Here is a 7,473-nt window from a genome sequence, read left to right on the forward strand (position 1 = left end):
GATTTAACCTAGTGGTTAGAGCGTTCGCTCGTCACGCCGAAGACCCGGGTTCGATTCCCCACATGGTACAATGTGTGAGGTCAATTTCTTGTGTTCCCTGCCGTTATATTGCTGGAATATTGCTAAAAGCGGCGTAAAATACCTTACTAACTGTATTTATGAATTTGGTGATAAAATGACAGAATACATTATAGAAACAGTGATTAGAACCTCATGACGCCGCACTCAGCAATATTCCAGCCATTTGGCGGAGTCTGTAAATAATCCAGTGCTGAACATCAGAAGCATCGACCAATGCAATTGGGATACGATGACATGTGTCAATCAAGTCAGCGAGTCTGACCACCCGGTCCCGTCAGTCGCCTGTTACGACAAGCATGGGTTGCTGAAGATCAATTCTAACCCGGTTCTTCACAGGTCTTTTCCAGAATGCGTACACGCAGGTGATGTACTGTTCATAATGGCGTCTTGTTTACTCTCAGTACAAAGAAACATCTATGTGAATTGGACACAGCTGAACAGTAACATATTCATAGGTGTTCGGAACTTAGCTGTGTTGAACATGTCTTGGTGTAGTTGCTGCTCTGTGTAGCATCTATTGTGCCATGTCTTCACAACACACTGAATAATACAAACTGTTGAGCCTTACAATGCAGCCGATTGTTGCATTGTAGGAGGGAGGCATTGTGAATAGGTTTACTTTGCCAAGGTGAAGTTCTAAACAGCCTATGAGAAACAGTTCTATCCAGAAGACTATAACGGGTTCATATACATCGGTAGTTAGTCCGACATCCTTGACAAATATATAATTGATCGCTTTTTGTGACGGCAGCAAATTGAATTCCACGTACACATTTAACATCCTGGGCCTAGATTTTCGAAGCTCTCTTAGCTCTAAGATAGTCGTAAGGTAATGTTAATGTATGGCACTTACGACTATCTTAGCGCTAAGAGAGCTTCAGTTGTCTAGGAGGTGGCGTGTAACGTCTACGGCCAACACTGTGGACTTGAGCGAATGTCCATATGTCCACACACATATCATGTCAGTCATCAAAGCTTAATACTGCAGTATCTATAACATCAGCAAAGTACGCCGCTTCCTTGGCATTCAGATCTGGTAAATACTATTGCACTGTTTTGTCCTCTCTAAACTGGACTACCGCAACCCTCTTCATGCAAGCATTACAACCAGATCCATTCAGAAGCTTCAGAGAATTTAAAATTCGGTGACTCTTGATATGATCACATCTTCCGTTCATTTACTGGCTCCCCATCTTTGCTTGAATCAACTTCAAAATTCTCATCCTCAACCATGACTTGAAGGTAAAGTATCCTTGATGGCGAGTATATAAAAATTAAATAAATAAAATGAGATTAAAATTTTGCCTTCAATTATATTGTCTTTCACAAGATGACCCAAGGAGAATTGTCCTTCATCTTATATTGTTATGTTATGGAGTAAAATTATTATTAACAAATAGGTAAATGTGTAGGTGCTTCGATCCTCAATGATTGGTCATATCCTGAAGAAGTGTTTTGATGCCGAGAGATTTCTTCTGACTTGCTGGGATAAGTACACTCCGGAGTAGTTCTAGTATCAATTGACTCTTCAGTTAATCTATCACGGGACAGACTAACTTAACTTAATCCAACCAAACCGGCGCTGCACTCTGCTATATTTAAGTATATGGTCACGGCTTTTCAATAATCGAGTCTTTTATAGAACAAGAGATTGATACTCTCAGCACCAATTCACGCCACAGAGATCGATAACACACAACGGACCAAGCCAACAAATCCGACAGCCTGATCCATTAAGTTGCCTACAGCGACCAGAAAATGTTGCTAGAAATCCGTTGAAGCCCAGAATGCCCAAGGGAGCAATATTACTCCAGAAAGTCACATACCTTTACATAATACATGGGCCAATTGACTTCCTTCCGAGGATCCGTTTCAGCTTGTGGAGACGGTATTGACCAGAAGATGATCTATTTCGCACTTTAACTTATGATGTCTGGATGTATGAAAGGAACACTTACAACTGTAACATGGTGGAAGATACGTCTGACGAAAAATCGATATTTCTCTGGAAACATATTCATCCATTTTGGTGCAAAACGGATATTGGGATCTACGCATCTTTCTCAACTGACTCAGTGATATATCAGGTGGCCGTTCGATATCACTTTATCACATTCAACTCAATATATCGGCCCGACAGACATTTAAAGTGTTCGTTTCAATTTCAGGTAATATGGAAAATAATCAGATGAGTCTACATTTTATTTCTGCTAGAATCCCTCTCAAGAGACTTGAGAGACTAACGCTGTACTATTTTTGGTCAATTGCTGGAGTGTTTTTCAAAAGTTATGAAACTTGACGCTTCACAATTAATGTTTCTCATGTCCATATGCAAGTTAGTTTTGCAGACAGGTCTCCCAAACGTTTACACGTAACCGGATATGATTCGTCTTGACTGGATGCAATGAAGATTATAGATTCATGTGACGGTGATTTTAAGCCGTTTATAAATCCTGTTGAAGAACTTTGGCTTGTATTTATGAGGGGCGATGGGGTAGCCTAGTGGTTAAAGCGTTCGCTCGTCACGCCGAAGACCCGGGTTCGATTCCCCACATGGTGCAATGTGTGAAGCCCATTTCTGGTGTTCCCTGCCGTTATATTGCTGGAATATTGCTAAAAGCGGCGTAAAATACCTTACTACCTGTATTTATGAATTTGGTGATAAAATGACAGAATACATTATAGAAACAGTGATTAGAACCTCATGACGCCGCACTCAGCAATATTCCAGCCATTTGGCGGAGGTCTGTAAATAATCCAGTGCTGAACATCAGGAGCATCGACCTATGCAATTGGGATACGATGACATGTGTCAATCAAGTCAGCGAGTCTGACCACCCGGTCCCGTTAGTCGCCTGTTACGACAAGCATGGGTTGCTGAAGATCAATTCTAACCCGGTTCTTCACAGGTCTTTTCCGGAATGCGTACACGCAGGTGATGTCCTGTTCATAATGGCGTCTTGTTTACTATCAGTACAAAGAAACATCTATGTGAATTGGACACAGCTGAATAGTAGCATAGTCATAGGTGTTGTGAACTTAGCTGTGTTGAACATGTCTTGGTGTAGTTGCTGCTCTGTGTAGCATCTATTGTGCCATCTCTTCACAACACACTGAATAATACAAACTGCTGAGCCTTACAATGCAGCCGATTGTTGCATTATAGGAGGGAGGCATTGTGAATAGGTTTACTTTGCCAAGGTGCAGTTCTAAACAGCCTATGAGAAAACAGTTCTAACCAGAAGACTATAACGGGTTCATATACATCGGAAGTTGGTCCGACATCCTTGAAAAATATATAATTGATCGCTTTTTGTGACACCAGCAAATTTAATTCCACGTACACATTTAACATCCTGGTCCTAGATTTTCGAATTCTCACTAAGATAGTCGTAAGGTAATGTTAATGTATGGCATTACGACTATCAGCGCTCCAGTTGTCTAGGAGGTGGCGTGTAACGTCTACGGCCAACACTGTGTACTTGAGCGAATGTCCATATGTCCACACACATATCATGTCAGTCATCAAAGCTTAATACTGCAGTATCTATAACATCAGCAAAGTACGCCGCTTCCTTGGCATTCAGATCTGGTAAATACTATTGCACTGTTTTGTCCTCTCTAAACTGGACTACCGCAACCCTCTTCATGCAAGCATTACAACCAGATCCATTCAGAAGCTTCAGAGAATTTAAAATTCGGTGACTCTTGATATGATCACATCTTCCGTTCATTTACTGGCTCCCCATCTTTGCTAGAATCAACTTCAAAATTCTCATCCTCAACCATGACTGCCTCTGCAGTGAAAGGTTTCCCACTTATTAAATGGACCTTATCTTTCTCCTCAGTGAAGTCGTCTATCCTTAAGTGACTCTCAATTCAACTAACTCAACTGAAATCACCACATAGCCTCTGACCATGCCTTTCCTTTCTGTAGCCACACGCTTTGGAACTCACTGTCTAAAGAAATCAGAAATATTCCTTCCACGGATACTTTCAAGTCACTCAAGACTGTAGAAGCAGCTGTCTGAGCCTCCCGTCGTTGTACTGTACAATGCTTTAACCTTTTCGATCCTTGTAATCGAAGGGTGCCACTTGGCACCTTTGAGGTTGATATAAGGCACGCTACGAATGTATTATATTATCATATAATTATTATTCGCATTTCTGAAAACAAAGTATGCTTTACGGAGAATAAGTTACTCCATCCACGCTGTGTCTGAGACGCAACCATCAAAATGAGTGGCATGTAACAGACACCAGCTGGCCAAAGATGCTGAGGTTAGGAACAACCAAATCAATTCCAGAGTGAGACATTGTGAGCTCCACGACAGGTCCCGATTATTCTGTGTCATCTCGGTCTCGTACCTCACGGATCAACCCTGTGGGGAAATTAGATCAGCATGTCGATAACATGCTTCTTTGGAGATTAAATGTCGCATTCATGCAACCTTTACTCCAGCATTGTGTGCAAGATAGTTCATTGGTAAACAATGGAACTTTGTTAAAAGACAGAGGGAGAAATTTCTTTACAAAATCCCTGATATACTTTCATTATTTATATCCATATAGTCCATATCATACTTGTCATAGTTTTCGTTTACACACTGTTGTTATTGTGAAGAGTGTTCTTTCCCAATATGATTCTTCATGTTAGATAATAGCATGTCTTATTTGCACACATATAATACTTTATTTCGAGGGCTAAACAAAGAAGAATATTTGCTTGAATTTTGAAAGAGATTCCAGAATGTGTTTTCTATGAGCTGGCATGTCTTTCTAAGTAATCGTATGTTTCCACAAATCCGACTCGTAAGACTAAGCCACTTTTATATCTACAACAGCGTTGCACTGAAATAATAAAGAATTTGGAAATTGATGCAATCGTATCAGCTGAGTCATAACATTTATCGAAATGCTCAATTGCATACTGGACAAGATATCAAAGTAGTCCTGTTCTCAAGGCGTTCTTAGACTGTGGAGGAATATGTACACAATGCCGTTGCTAGAACACTAAGAACAGCAAGCGTTGTAAAACCAGCAGTTTTCGCTTTTGGAAGAAATCCAGAAGTAATAATAGATCTCATGAGTAAGAACTGCTCTGGTTTCAACGGCGATAAAGTACATTGAAAGAAAACAATTACTCCTGTTTCTGGATAGGAACTGTCTCAACGTGAATGATCAATCACCGTCAGCCACACCGCAGCTGTGTATTATCAGCATCAATTCATAAGAGCAACATTGCGAGGTGCTGGGCCAGCGGAATTGATGCAGTTGAACATTGGCACCATAGATGCTGTGATTGGAAACACGTATAATTACCAACATTTGTAGATGACAGTGAAAGGAAAGTTCCAAAGAATACATGAACGAAATGTGTAATCTTTGGGAAGTCGATGAGTTTGTCGTCTTTTAAGGTGGCAGCGGTTTACAGATGATGGGTGAAAAGTCATTTATTGAATCAATTTCCTCAAGTGAACATGACGAAATGCCTCATCCATCTTCACGGCAATATTCAAGTGATGGATGGATTGAAACAGATCAATGATCATGTAACATTGTAAACAAGAATGAAAAACTATATTGGTTAACACAAACTTGTTTTATCGTTCCCCAACGGTTTTTTAATGCCCAGGTCGCCTTTGTCGTAATTCTTTGACATTTTAACTTCTTCTGGGTCATAATTGTCACGCTGTTGAAGTTTACCTTTGATTTTTATGACTCAAATTATCAGCAGTTGGTTGATAGTAGATGTCTGTTACATCCACGAGACAAATATATTCTGTGAAACCCATTTTTAACGTACCCTATGGTGAGATTGCTTGAAAACCCGCAGACCCTTCCTCCCTCACTGTAGATCCCTTATTAGTGAGTGAGTGAGTTTAGTTTTACGCCGCACTCAGCAATATTCCAGCTAGATGGTGGCGGTTTGTAAATAATTGAGTCTGGACCAGACAATCCAATGATCAACCGCAGGAACATCGATCTGCAGGTCCCTTATTAGCATTGTACATATATGGCATAGTGGGCAAGTGCCTTCATTACACTGTGGCGACCACTGAAGTCTGTAATTGACAATCACTTCCTTCCATCCATCAATACGTCTCTGGGCTGGTTATTAATTAAGGAAGCCCAGAATAACATTCCACAGAGATGTTGCACCAATATAGACATTCCTAATGGATCTGTTTGAACATTTTGTCTGGTCAGTGTGTTTAGACAGCGTCACTTAGATACAAGGACGCGTGGTATGTGTAGGCTCTGTAGCATCGTTATCATGGTGGAAATTTTGGTAACATGATTTACAATTTTGAACAATATACACATGTAAATGTTTTCTGAATGTCATCAGTTGTGATTGTGATTCATGAGTGAGCGAGTTTAGTTTTACACCGCACTCAGCAATATTCCAGCTATATGGCGGCGGTCTGTAAATACTCGAGTCTGGACCAGACAATCCACTGATCAACACTATGAGCATCGATCTACGCAACTGGGATACAATGACATGTGTCAACCAAGTCAGCGAGCCTGACCACCCGATCCCGGTAGTCGCCTCTTACGACAAGCATGGGTTGCTGAAGACCAATTCTATCCCAGATCTTCACAGGTCCATTATGATGAATGAAGACGAATAATACACATACATATGCTGAAACCATTAATCCTGGGAAATCCAAATAAGAATCTTGATTATGTATAATTGTCGTCAAATAGGTCAACCTTACTTTACTTACTGCACTTAGTCTCTGACTTTGTATCACACCCATGAGGATCTCGGTTAGAATTGATCGTCAGCAACCTATGCTTGACATAAGAGGTGAATAACGGGATCGGATGGTCATACTCGCTGACTTTGTTCAGTGCGGAGCTAACCAACAAATCAACCAATCTTGGTTCACGTTATGTTACACCTCTACCTACCAAACCTGACCGACATGGTCAAACAGGGAAACTGGTACAGATGGTCCCACATTGAAAGAGACACTGCTCAGCTGGTTGTTGTGTTGACTACAGCCGATCCTTCGCCAACGAGTACATGTACATGTACGTTATGTTATACCACTACCTCTGACCGACATGGTCAAACTGGGAAACTGGTACAGATGGTCTGACATTGAAGGAGAGACAGCTCAGCTGGTCGTTGTGTTGGATACAGCCGATGCTTCACCAACGGCCAGATATACGATGAAGAATTACCGCGCGTCTTCCTGCAGACTTCCTGGTAGTAAATTACAGAGCAGGATTGTGCACCAGGACCATTGGTAACACGGCTTCAGTGTACTGCCACGCTATTACCAGCATGCACCCTGCAACCGTTTTCACTTGCTTTTATGATCAATGTCCGTATGTCTAATTAGTTAAAATCGTCATCATCTGCATTCATACCAA

The sequence above is a fragment of the Haliotis rubra genome, unplaced genomic scaffold (genome assembly GCF_003918875.1).
Source record: "Haliotis rubra isolate DU_JTF1 unplaced genomic scaffold, ASM391887v1 Scf593, whole genome shotgun sequence".
Classification (NCBI taxonomy): domain Eukaryota; kingdom Metazoa; phylum Mollusca; class Gastropoda; order Lepetellida; family Haliotidae; genus Haliotis; species Haliotis rubra.